Below are 13,925 nucleotides of genomic sequence, written 5' to 3'. Positions count from 1 at the left end.
GATAATAAGGACCAGGACAGATTTCAGAAGCCTGTGATCATCATTTGTCTTTAAAGACAGGAAGAAAGGAGGTCCTGCATTTTGTTTGGCACTGCCTTTGTATTGTTTTAGAGCAGACTGTCTGAGGTGCAGATGATCAGCCTGCTCAAAGAGATTCCTACAGCTCCTTTTATCCAGAAGCTGATGGCACCAGGTAGTGTGGATCTAACAGTTCAAATCGGAGTCAGCTTGAAGACCATCATGCTCTGCTCTCAGGAGTTTTACTGGCTGTTTCCCTTCCCCGATATAATTTTTACTGAATATTTTCATCGTTTAATTGCCATATGGTTTTCATTAGTTACATTTTACATGGGCCAACATACATCTCTGAGCATGGGTAATCAAGAACTGATTGCATGGTGCCGCTGGGGACAGAAGAGGTAGAGAACAACTGGTCTGTAATACACAGCTTATCTCCCCATTTCCATTTGCTGTTTTCTGGTCCAAGTCCAGATTCCTTTTTCCCTAGATGTTACTGGGAAGCAGTCAGATCCAAAAGCACCTCCAGCATAGCAGCTTCAGCCTGGCAGAGTTTGAGCAGCAGAGAGAGCTCAGAGATAGAGCAGGGGGGGAGAAGCAAACAGAGGCAGTTCTCAGCTCTTACAATAACTGAAAATAAGCTGAGCGAAAGGAGAGAAACTAAACTTGAGAAGATCTGTTAACATATTTTTTTTGCTGATAGATTTTCCTCCCATTTTCTTATGACAAGATCATAGTTGGTTCATATATGCTGCAAAGTCCATGATAAAAAATCACATTCATGCTGAACAATCATTTCGATTTCTATATGCCGTTCCCTTGTCATACAGTGACACTATCAACACCCACACACGGGGCATGGACCTCAGCCCTGCAGGAAATCCTAAGGTGTTAACAAATCTCATTTAGCCTCCTCAGCTTTTGGTAGGAAGCTGTGATTTCCAGTGTAAATAACAAAATGGCCTATACACACCATTTCTGAAATGTGAGGACAGTGCAACCTCAGAACTGCCTAGTGCCTGGCCTGATGTTTGCTATGACTTTCTGTAAAAGATTCCCATTGGGAAAGAGATTGAGACCATCTTCCTGGGCGTGAGCCGTCACAAACAACACATTCACTTTTTCCTGTCAGCTAGCTTCACAGAGCTAGCTCTCTGAGGCTCCTGAGTAAGTGCTTCTCCAATTAACTGCACAGCCCATCACACAGTATGGAGCAGGGCATTACCTCACATTTACTGTTCTTCTTCCCCTGCACCTCCACAGTCAGGTTAAAGCTGTCTGAAAGGCAGCAGTCACTCTCCTGATCCTGAAAAGAGTTCCCCACTGTGATAAAGAACATTTCCAGGCTGGGCTGGACTTACTTCATCGTTCCCTCTGACCCCACTTTCTTGGGTCATGGTCATGGCATTGCACCCAGAGATGGAGTTTTTCTCATGAAGGTGGAGACTGCAACACCTGGATTTTCCCCTTTTTTTATCAGAATGGCTCCAGGCTTGAAATGATTAAAGGTGATTGTTCTGACCACTAAGGCATTCATTGCAAGCTTGCCAACGGGATCCCATCTGATTTTTGTCAAGAGAAACAAAGCAAACCACCATTTCAATGACTAGAATTGGGGTGCTGATTTATATTTGTTTCAGTAGAAAATTTAAACCTTTCTGAAGAGGATAAACTTTAGCTGAGACTGAGTGACAGATCTTAACGTAAGAAGCTTTAGCATTTTATTCATTTATAAGAGTGTATTCGTATTCACTGTAATGTGTAACAATTCCAAATAACCATCTTTTTTTTAATGTGCTTTTATTGAAATAGAAGAAATACATTAAGAGAAGCCTTTGTTTGGAAATCCAGTTTTTGCAACACATTTTATGCAAATAGCTCTCTTCTAGCTACTGTCTGGTCTGTCATCCTCCAAAGCAGGGAGAAAGCTGTTGCCAGAGTGAGATGCCAAACCTGCCCACAGCAGCAGAAGTGGGGCCACGTACCAACTTCCCCTCAGTGCAGCTGATGCAATGCATTGACCTGAGCGCTGACAACCTAATGCAGGTTAAAATAGGCTTGATAGATAAAAAAGTGTTTCCCTTGCAGTTGTACTACTTGCGCTGTGTCTCTGCTCCAGTTTCTGCATTTCCTCCTGCTTTTTGTTTCCTCCTGTGCAGTGGTTTATGACTGAATAAATGTAAGAGGCAAATATGAAAGGCTAAAGTCTTTTCATCCATCTCTTCAGAGGTGAGGAGCCAGTGTCCTAATGGGTATCACATCACAGTAGAGTCATCTTGAGAAAAATGAACGGAAAACAAAGGAAAACATTTTGAAAAATGACCCAAAACAAAAGAGCATTAATCTCCCTACAGATAAATGTACTGAGGTTAGAGATAACCGGGATTGTTTAATGATTCAGCGGGAGAGCTTTTCAAAGCCAGAATTGAAGTAATTGCTTCCCTGACATTCGTGTTTGTTATTATTGTTTTTATTATTATTATTATTATTGAGTATTTGCGTTTCAAAATTTCCTCTGTGTTACTTAGAGGGGATGATAACAGACGCTACAGGAAACTTTAAAATAGATACTTTAACTAAAAGGATATGAGAAAATAGAAGCTGATTGCAGAAAATCAGCTACATCATCTTTTTTTCTCTTCGTCTCAGAAACTGTGTTATTTCTCCAAACTAAATGTCTCCAAATCTTGACCGCGGGATGACATTTCTGCTTTGTGGCAGCTCTTCAGGTTGTGACACTTATTGTTGCTGCTGGTTTTCATTCTTTACGATGATAAAAACAAACCGTTTCTGTTGTTTGCACAAAATGGAAGTGTGTCAAAGTGCATGTTTTCAGAATGAAAATTTCTGAATTGGCACGTGTGCAGCTGTGATTCCTGGTGATCACAGTGCTGTCCTGAAACATTGGCTCTCTCCTACTTTTCAGACCTGCAGAAAAAGCCTCATCAAAACAGACGCCTTCCTGAAAAACCTCTGACTAGTGAAGCAGCCTGTTTCCTGTATGATAAATGAATAGTATGTCCTAACCAGCCCTAATGTGCAGGATATGGGTGAGTGACTTGAAATTGGTATGAGAATAAGAACAAATGGAATGGACTGAGGGATAGGAAAAATGCCCATTTACAGTGCATTTCTTGTCACAAGAATAGAGACAGATTTCTCTAAGTATAGTGATATTTCTTCTTGCCCCAGTGGTAGCATTTTTGAAGAGGGTGTTGCTATGGAAAGCGTAACGCACTTTATTCATAAGAGAAAAGCAGCAATATATTTACTGATATATTGTAGTGATCTAACAAATTTTAATCATATGTAAGACAGCAACTTAACAAAATCTGAGATGGCAAGGTGCATTTCATTATTTATTGAATAGAGGACAGGGTTAAGCCCACTCATTCAAGAGATCTTGAACCAGAAAGATAAGGAGCCTGCTTCCACTCTCAGTCCCACACTTGATCAGTGTCTTATATTTAAGGGATTTTATGTGCACAGTCAATTAACAATATGGTCTTAGTGCAGCTTGAAATGTTTAGCAAGCTGTTAGTCACTTCCTGAGGAACTGTAATGTCAAAGAATCTTTTGACATCAAGGCACAAGGGATTTCATCAACAGGTGTAACTTTGAGAGATGTCCCTAGACAAGGGGAGATCCTGTCATGCAGCCTGCTGTTGTATAAGAAGTACAGGTAAGGAGAATGATTCATAGTCATTTTTGCGTACAACTTCATAGTCATTCACAGTCATATTTACAAACATGCTTCATTCAAATTTGGCTTGAGTTGGACATTCTTCCAAACTTCTGTTCAAACAAACTTCCAAACTTTCAGTGTTCTCTTGAACATTGACCAGTGGCTAAGCAGACATATTGTTTAGATTAGCCCTTGGCTATTGTGTTGTTGTCTGTTATCCACAAATCTACTTTGATCCAGATGCAGCCATCACAACCAGTCACATCCACAATGACTGCCATAGTTGATTGTCTGCTTAAGTCAAATGTAGCCATCACAACCACCACTGGTAGCTATCACTTGAACAAGGTTACAGAAAGTAAATGTTGTGTGGCAAGGGGAGCTACACAATCACACCACTGCAGTCCCTGATCCGATGGGAACTGGAATGAAAATGATACCAAGACTATTTAAAATTCACATCCCAAATATTTTTTCTTTGCGTATTTGCACTCTTGATTGGCATTAGTATGCAGTCTTGTACCAGATGCAAGCACAGACTAAGTTCATCAAAGATAACAAGTAATTCTGAGTAATGACTAAATGGCACTCACAGGTATCTACTTTTTAAAAATGAAATGAATAGTTCTGGTTGTTCAACTAGGGTTCTACATACAAAGCTATCATTTATGAATATTGAACTAGGCTTTATTTAACTATGCTAGGTATGTGTCAGTTTACTTTCCTAATGCCAAAAAAAAAAAAAAATCTAGTCATTATCACTAGAACTGTTTATTAAAGTTGAAAGTAGGTAAATAATTAATAAGGATGTCATTTATTCATTACATTTAAAATATATATATTCAGTTGTCACTTTGATAAATCTAGTTTCTTGTCTCATCTCAGCTTATTGACATTGCAGATGAAAAGAGCTTCCTTACTGCATTCCTGTTGGAGCTTAAAGCCTTTACAATGGTTTATTGATGAACTACTATTTTGAAAATCAAGACTGCTGAGGCTTAAGATTGTAGTGACAATTACATGGTATTTTGTTGCTAAGTTAACAATTTGCATGGGACTGATGATAGCTTGACATTAAGCAAATAAAGTATTATTATTGTAATTCACTAAAGAATTTTGTAGAAAACACTTTCTTGGACCAGTGTACAGACGTCAGCAAGAGTTCTGTATCTTTTTCATGTGATAATTTAACCACTTTTACACTATTAGTCTTGGCAATTTTAACTGCCTGATGCAAATATAGAATTGCTGAGTCCTGTAAGCACTAAGGCATATGAGTAACTGTTTCCAGAAGATTAGTTCTGCTGCAGGTTATTTATCTGTGTGAAGGAACTTGTACATATCCATGTTTAGAGGCTGGTCCTAGAAGACCCTGTAGGAGTTTACTTGGCAGCATACAAGCCTGAAAGACAATGTTCCTAGATGAAATGATTTTTCAAATACATTTTAGTCCATTTATTGTTGTCTCTGATAATAGCTATATCCTCACTGGAAAACACCTTCAATATATCAACTATAGTGAGTTTATTTTGATAGAGCACTGATTTAACAAGAACATTTGATAACCTTGTCACAACAACAGAGAACTGGGCAAAACTTGGTACTTTCCAACATACCCAGTACCAGGTGTCAGGAGTTGCTTTAAGATATTCAGGATAACTCTGAAAAATAGTATTTGCCTGATTCTGTTACTGCTTATATAAAAACAAATGTATTCAATGCATAAAATTTTGTACACTAAAGCAGGATACAGCCTGGGAATGCTGAACCCCTCAGCTCTCACACCTGCAGTTCTTCCACAATACATGCCTGTTCTTGGGAGTTACAGATTGGGATTTGGTGCTACAGCTCTTGGGTTTTCATACATGTCTTTCAGAGTGATACATAGACAATCCCAATCAGGGCTAATATTTTATTTCTTCTGATTGGATGACTGAGAGAAAAATAGAAGAGCACTGCTCACTCCAGTCCTACTTACTCAAGGCCATCCTGGCAGTAATGTGTGCCTTCTTGAAAGTGCAGCTTGATGGACCAGTGGTATGTAGGCAGTACAACCTTTAATATTTCATTTATCAAGTGAAAATTAGCAGTTCTGATGCCTAATCAGACTTAATCATATGAGAACATACACGCGCTCCAGGTTCCATTATGGGTCACTGGGAAACTGTCCATTCAGTGTATCCCTTGAGTGAAGATCCTCAACAATATTAGCTTTGAATTACATCTTTTGGTTGAAAATTGGTCATGTGCTTGCGGCACTCCTAAGCTGTAATGATGAGAAAAGAAAGGTCTCTGGTGCTTTCAGCTGTCTAGGAGCATAAGTACCCCACACAGAGCAGGAGAAAAAAGTTGCCTCTTCTAATTCTGATTAGTGGTGTGACAGAATCCTAAAGACTGCCAGATCTAACAAAATATTATACTTTGATAAACCACATGCGCCTACATAACCCAGTATGGTGCTGGGGGCAAATATAGATTGATGATACAGATCTCACAGGATAAAATACAATAGCTAATGCTTTAATACCCTGAGAATGTTATTCATTGTTGACTAACTCAATACATTATTATTTTTTTTTTTAAGAAGGAAATGTTTGTCTCAAACTGCAAACAGTGAGGGCATTTCCACAACTTTGTTTCTTCTTGTTCCATACAGTTGCTTTATGTGTTGAGTCTATGTTGTCTCTATTTCTACATTCTGCACAAACCACTGCTTTATGCTTTGTCACTTAAGACTGCCATCATCACGTGAGTCATGAACTGCAAATTTTGCAATATAGTAGCATGGTTACCTTTGAACCTCACTGATGAAATGTATTGTTTTATTTTCATTGATGCTTATTTCACTCAGATGACTTCTGAGTTTGTACAGAGTATATTGCACATTTCTATTTACAAAATATTGTTACTATCTTAATTACTAGTATTTTATTATATAGTCATAAATAATTTGAAAATGCATTTTTTCTCCATTTGAATCTGCAAATATTTCTTAATTTTAACCTTGTGCAAGATCATGAGATTTCTATTACGTTGTATCTTTTTTCTATTTGTCTCAATGACACACCAACTATGATGACAATTTGTCCTGTACATCCCAAACTTCACTTGCCAAAGAGCAATACACCATGTTCCGAGTGGCCAAGCTACCTTTCTCATTGTTTCAACATAAAACTGCTAAAAAGAAGTAAACAGTACAGCAATGTAACATATTTATCATGTTCTTTGATCTTGGGATAACAAAAAAAAAATCCATTGTTCCTGTAAACGTAGAGCAGTAACAAGAGAAGTCTGTTTGGATTTACTGAATATAAACACAGGAGCGAGCTGCCACATCTCAAAGGCACTGCTCAGTGCAAGAAGTCTGCTTCAGATCACAAGACACTGCTGCATCCACTGTGCTTCCTTCTGTTCACATTGCAGTGACATCTGGGCCTGGTAGTCCTTGTGCAGCTTGTGCTGCACACTGTGTAGATGATCCAGCTGGGGACAAAGTGCTCTGCTGGATTCTCTGTGCAACTAAATGTATATTTTCTTTTGTTTTATCTCCAATATTTTTTAAATTATTATTATTTTTAATATTTACAAACTGGCAGCATTCTCCCTAGTCCTTCTGGGAGGGCTGGAATTGTTGCAACAGGCTTTAAAACACTGTGCCAACAACTTCACTTCTGAGCTGATGTTACCCATTGATGTACAGGTGATGTTGCATCCTTTCTGGCCTTAGCTTCTTTCAGTGGCTAGGAGTAAAACTATGCTAAGTCTCTAGACGAAAGGAGAAACTGACAAACTCAGCTTGATTGGTCTTGACAGATGACTGGTGATGGGCAAAGAATATCATTGCTCTTTTCCATGTTTGCTGAAGTACATTCAGCAGGCATGACAGACAAGTGTACAGGAAGCTTGATGAAAGATCGAGCATCCCAGAAGGAATATAAAATCTATCTGACTTTGCAGGTAAGAGGGTTAGAAACGACAAGGCTCACCTCATGTAGAATCTAGTAAGGGATGTGAAGGGCAAACTTGATGATTTCTGTGCCTCACTCTTTACCTAGAAAAACATTCTTCAAAAATCCCACTGAGATTGGTGGGAAAGTCTGGAAAAAAAAAAAAAAGAAAGGCATATCCTGGTGAAGGACCAGGTTAAGGACTGTTTAAGCAATCTGCATGTATGTAAGTCAGCAGCTGGACTGGCTGACTTCCAGAGGTCCCTTCTCACCTCAGTGATTCTGTAATAACAGATATAATCTGCCTGGTCCATTGCACAGATATAAGGACACCTGAAGTGAGCCATTTTCATCAGACTAAGTTTGCAGCAGATTGTACCTGGATGTTACCTTTCCAGTAAAGGTTTGTAGGGTAGGAGTATTGTGTGGGAAAGTATAGCTATGACATCCAGTACAATACAGCTGTTTCCATGTCTCAGCGTCAGTCATCAGACATATTCTATCTATCCCACAGTTTCTCAGACAACCAAATGCTTACATTATAGCCAAATAGGACAAGTCTAGTATTGTCTGTAAACTTAGCTCAAGACAGTGCAAGTACCCCAGTCAAAGATGACTTATTAGAAGGACAGTAAAAAAAGAGGTCACCATGGCAGCAAGAACCCCTTATAAGAAACTAGGGTAGGATTGGGACTGAAGTGTTGCAAGACAGAGCTTTTATCACAGGGAGTAGAAGGGTTGGAATTAGATGATCCTTAAGGTCCCTTCCAATCCACGCCATTCTATGAATATTGCAGGACTGCTCCACAGGGAGCCATGCAGATAGCCAGGAAGCCTCCAACAACAGACCCTTCACTTCCATGGATCTGTCAATGCTTATAAATAGTTTTCCTGAACCAAAGCCTTCATTCAGAATGCAACTAAACTTAAGGAAAGTCTAGATCCCATCTCATGTGGCTTAGGACCATTTCTTACTAGAATTGGGAAGACTAGATATAAATCTCTCTCCAAAACAGTAATCTTCTTGTATTTCATTATGAGCACCTTAGCTCAAGACAGTGAAGTGTCTCTGTGAAGTGGTCTCTATCAGAATAATAATAACAATGGGTTGTGGCTATACTCTCTATCTAAGTTCAGTCACACAAATACATTAAATCTTTGCCAGCCTTTGATTTACTGGTACTCACTAAGCCTTTCAACACAACTGCTGAGAGCCAGTAAGTCCTAGGTAGCAGCTAGCAACTGAGGAGGAAGGAAAACCAGATTCTAGTATCACATCTTTTCTATTCTTGACTATGGGAGTACTTCATTTCAGGACGTGTTATCTCAACAAGCTGCTGAAGATAGTTCAAGCTAATCTAATTTTGCCTTGCTTTGAACTAAATGGGTGTAAGTCTTTCCTGAGAGCTGTTAACGGACTACAAGGGCTCTTCTGCTCCATCTAGGGGGAAAATTCAAACAGGTGAATTTAATCTGTTTGATTTTTGTCTTCATAGGAACAGAAGTTCTCAGGTGGGCAATTACTGAACTACAGCCAGCAGCCGTGACTCACAGCTGAAAAGCAGCTAAGGACAGTATCTAATTTTCTCAGTTTTATTTGCCCTACTCAAAGTAGAAGGGGAAAAATGCTGAATTTGTTTCTTCTGTTGCCTTGTTAACTTTGCATAAACTCTAAGGTAAGTTCAGCTAAACTAGGTTAGTAAAGTTAGGCTGGACTTTTTGCCTTTTAGGTGTCTAGTGATGAATGAAAATGGCTGCTCCCTTTAAAAGAGCTGAAATTTGTTTTAGCTCTTGTTGTGAGTAGAGAAGTTCTGCTTTTTGACAATAACTTATGAGCTGAAGGATAAAAATATGAAGTGCTCTCATCTCTAGCAGAATCAGTGCGTGCTCTTGGAAGGTGGCCTTTACTAGCAGCTACTTCGGACCATACATTCTTAAGATTATTACTGCATGCAGCTATGGATAATACTTTTACTGGGTATGTATTTTCAACATTCATGTTCTTTCTCTACACCTTTGCACAAATGCAAACTTTTATTTCCAAAAAGCAAATCTGTATGCCAGTCAACTAATAACTATGTATATAACCTTAGTAAATAACTGGATGTTTGGAGCATCTTTGTCTTCCTTTCAAAATCATAGTAGAGAGCAAAATTGTATAAAATGTGAACAAATGCTTGATTTTCTTTCCTCTATATTGGGCATAAATTATTTTTAACTTTTTCTTCAGCTAACAACACCAATGAGTTCTTGTGCTGTTACACTCAGCATCCATGTAACAAATACACTATTAACTTGTCACAGATGGATGTGGCTATCTACCACTGAATTGCTGAGTGAGTGCTGTCATATCCTAGTGGCTTCCTATAGGAAAATAACGTTGGGGGGGTGGGGGGAGAAATACACCTGATACGTTTGAAATTATAAGGAGGTAGCTAAGCTGTTTTTCCTGAACTCCAACAGCACCACATAAAGGTTTGTGCTTGTGGACTTTTTCCCAGTCAGAGCTCAGCAAATAATTTTAAAATTAGCTCCAGATTTATTTTCTTACTATTTTTGTTGCTAGAGAGCCATCTTGTGGTGGATCTTGAACAAATAAAATAGAAGCCTACAGTTCAGAAATTACGGTCCACAAAGACTGTGGTGGTGGCTTTGCATCTTTCACATATCTGCGCTTCTCAAAGCTCCTTTTGAAATTGAAATAATCTAATCTCAAATTACATTTCTGAGTCATGGTAATATTTGTTAGGGCCTGGAGAGGAGGGCATGCTTCTCTTTGCTGTCTTTTAAAGAACTAAATTGAAAGGATTTGGAGTGCAAACAAAAAGCTACAACTTACAATACAGATTTATCCCTTCCCTAACAAATAATGTATTAATCATGGCAGGAAGCAGATGGTCTAGCTTTATTAATGCAATATGTACGGTTTTTTTTGTTTGTTTGTTGCAGCCAAAAGACTTAATAAATATTCCAGAAACTATTTAAAGTCAAACATTACCTGTTGTTACTAGAGTTCTATGAAAAACTGAGTATTTAAAATAGCAAAAACACACATTGAAATGTCATTTGGGATGCTTGTGGATCACAAGAGTAATTCATCAGCATGAAAATTTTGCATTATGCTCTGAATTCCTGTTTTTCAAATCTGTGGCTAACTAAAAGATAGAATCATTTGAAGTAGAACCAATAAAACCATTATAAAAGCTCTCAATTTTTGGTGAGTTTCCCCTTCCATAAGACAGAAATGCACATATGGTGCTAAATAAAACTGTTGCATGCAAGAAGTTACCGTGCCTCTGAAAAAGACAACATTCAGAGGAAAAACAAAATTTTTTAAAAAAAGTCTGTCTATAAAATGGAATGCATGAACACATTGACTGTTTTCCCTCTGAAGCTTTGTATACAAAACTTACAGTTCTTTTCTGTATGTATATAACTGTTCCCTTGTCCATTAATAAGCTATAATTATCCTTTGTCCTTTCATTGAAAGGAGAAAAGCACTGTGTAGCCAAAGATGAAGAAGTAATTACAGAGGGCTCTTACACTAGTATGCAATAATTAATGCTATCTCTTAAAATTTCAGGTTTAGAATTTAAAAAGCATGGTATTACAGAAGAGCCTCTGCAGGAGTTGCTTAATTACTCTCCTTTGCTCATCTTTCCTGATGGTTGTTCTAGATGGATAACAGGACTTCACTGGGTGAAACAACAACAAAAAGAAGTCAAAAAATGAAGACTGTGTAAGAATTTAATAAGGAAGCAACACTGAGGTGAATTCCAGAAAGTACCTGTGGGACACAAATTGGAGAACAGACAGATATGATCCTTAGAGCAATGCTTAAAATCTGTCTTCCATGAAGATACTTTGATTGACAGTTTAATTTTATAATAGTAACAAGATCAACAGTCTTGCTACTTTGTATGACTTTTAAGCAAGTAAATGGGTCCCGGAGTTTCCTTCAGGTTCTCTAGCACAGTGCTGGAAATGCAGCACCTGTGTCAAATGAAGCATGACCAGCAGGGCAAAGTGGGTGGCTGTTCACTTCTATACTTCCCTTGAAAGACCTCATTTGCAGTTCTGCATTCAGCTCTGAGGGCACCAACATGAGGACATGAGACTGTTGCAGTGAGCCCTGAAGAGAGCCAAAAAGATGACCAGGGGGCTGGAGCACCTATGAAGGTAGGCTAAGAGTGTTGGGGTTCTGGATAAGAAAAGTCTCTGGGAGACCTTATGGTGGCCTTACAGTATTCAAAGTAGGCCTCAATCTCAAGATGAGGAGAGATGCTTTATCAGGGTCTGTAGTAATAGGACAATGGGTAACAGCTTTAAACTAGAAGGGGGTAGATATAGATAAGGTACTACAAATAAATTCTTTACTCAGAGGATGGTGAGGCGCTGGCACAGCTGCCCAGAGAAGCTGTGGTGCCCCATCCCTGGAGGTGCTCAAGGCCAAGGTTGGATGGGGCTCTGGGCAGCTGAGCTGCTGGGGGGCAGCCCTGCCCATGGTGGGGGGTGGGACTGGGTGGGCTTTGAGGTCCCTTCCAACCCAAACCTCTCTACGATTCTCTGAAATTTAGCACATAAACTGTTGATGTAAATACACTTAATTTTAGAAAGTGCAACCAGGTATTTTCCTTCCTCACTTACAGCAAATGTTTGATCTGCAAAATGGGCAGCTTGTTACTGTGGTCTTATCAACACTGTAATAAAGAAGCCAGCTTCACTACAAGTAGAGGTCTACACCTTGTAACAGTGTGATCAGACAAAGACCTGGCATATACATGTTAATCTCTGAGCAGTGAGTGACGTGCACTGAGCATGTCCTTTGGTTAAGCTTGTCACTTGTAACTGAAAATAACACACTTTCACTTAAGAATTTTCAGGAATCTGGAATATAAAGCACTGATACCATAAGCTGGTCACTGTTCTTTGGGGCAAGTTCTGGTACCAGGGCTTCAGTACCCTAACCATGATGTAAAGCTGTTTTTCCTGGCAAATGGACTGGAGAAATGTATGGTACAAACAACTAGACTTTCCCAAACGATGCTCAGCTCTAGAGCTGGGAAACAGAATATGCACTGCAAAGAAGTAACAACATGAAACAGATGAGCTTGACTGCTCCTGCCTCCAGTATACATCATTTTTCTTTTGTCCACGTTTGTATAAATTTCACACAGTGCTGCCAATACGAATAGTCGATGCCAAGTCTCTTTCTCTGCTGAAGAAGAGAACAACTGCAGCAGGGAAGTGAGTGGCTTCAAACCTGACTGTACCTGTTTTTTTTTTTTAAAAAAAAAAAAAAAAAAATTTGGAAATGTGGTTGGGAATGTCATTCCTGTTCCTCAGGACCAGTAGCAGCCTCCACTTCTTAACCAGTGCTTAAAGTGCAAGAGCAGCCAAAGCAGTGATGGATACGGCCTTGCTATACTGAAATTAGAGGAGAAAAAAAAAAACTTCCAATTAGCTTAAATGGTGTTGGGATTCCTAGCAGATGAATATAATGTGGAGTGTGTTTTGATTCGCATTCCAATTTCTGGATCATAACATCATTCTGGGTTGTATAATTTCCACTGTGCTATTAAAAGGAGGGGAAACTGAAAGCTGAACATGCAGGCTTCTATAGTTTCTAAACTTTGCTTCAGAATCTTACCTGTGCTTTTATGTTAGCCTGCTGTCTTGGACACTCTCACTTGCTTACGTATTCCCTTAAGACAACCTTTACTTGAGATATTGATAGAATTTTTACAGAGGTGATAAATCTTTTCTTTCTCAGGCTACTAATCTACTGTATTTTATTGTTTACTCAAGCATTTCCTTTCCAGACCTTGAAAGGTACAGTGTCATTCTTATCTTCATTTTCTTGACTTGGAGAGAAGTCTTTCAAATTTTTAATCAGATCTTTGTATGAACTGTGGACGATGCTTGGTCTGTCTTTCAACATTAGTTTCACATCTCCGTTACCCTTGCTACTGCAGAAATGGTCTATCTGAATTGAAGGAGCAATGACACGTCTTCACTTCTTCACTAGAGAACAGTAATATCAAACAAATGAAATAAATAACTCCACTTTCTTGATACTGCATGTTTTATCTCTATAACAGTTTCATTTATCATAATATATGAATATTGACACATTGTCAATACCATTTACTTCTATTCCTAAGCATATTTACAATTATTAAAGCTAAAAATTTGTACTACTACTTTCTACTAGAACAAAGTAGAAAAACTTTCTTCTTTTATTCCTGCCTGTCCTTAACATGCACAGAATTAGC

The 13,925-nt window shown here is 38.7% G+C and overlaps 1 long non-coding RNA gene across 1 annotated transcript; it reads left to right on the top strand.

Annotated features, from left to right (window-relative positions):
- Positions 1 to 9,262: 9,262 nt before the first annotated feature.
- LOC149918545 (uncharacterized) lies at positions 9,263 to 12,907 on the top strand. The gene is made up of 4 exons (XR_016465554.1): positions 9,263 to 9,326; positions 9,523 to 9,628; positions 11,234 to 11,829; positions 12,300 to 12,907. It is a non-coding gene; the product is annotated as an uncharacterized LOC149918545 (long non-coding RNA).
- Positions 12,908 to 13,925: the final 1,018 nt, after the last annotated feature.

This window comes from Phasianus colchicus, chromosome 3 (genome assembly GCF_987193195.1).
Source record: "Phasianus colchicus chromosome 3, bPhaCol1.hap1.1, whole genome shotgun sequence".
Lineage (NCBI taxonomy): Eukaryota > Metazoa > Chordata > Aves > Galliformes > Phasianidae > Phasianus > Phasianus colchicus.
Note: the sequence above shows the minus strand (reverse complement) of the source record. Positions and strands in the feature narration are given on the sequence as shown.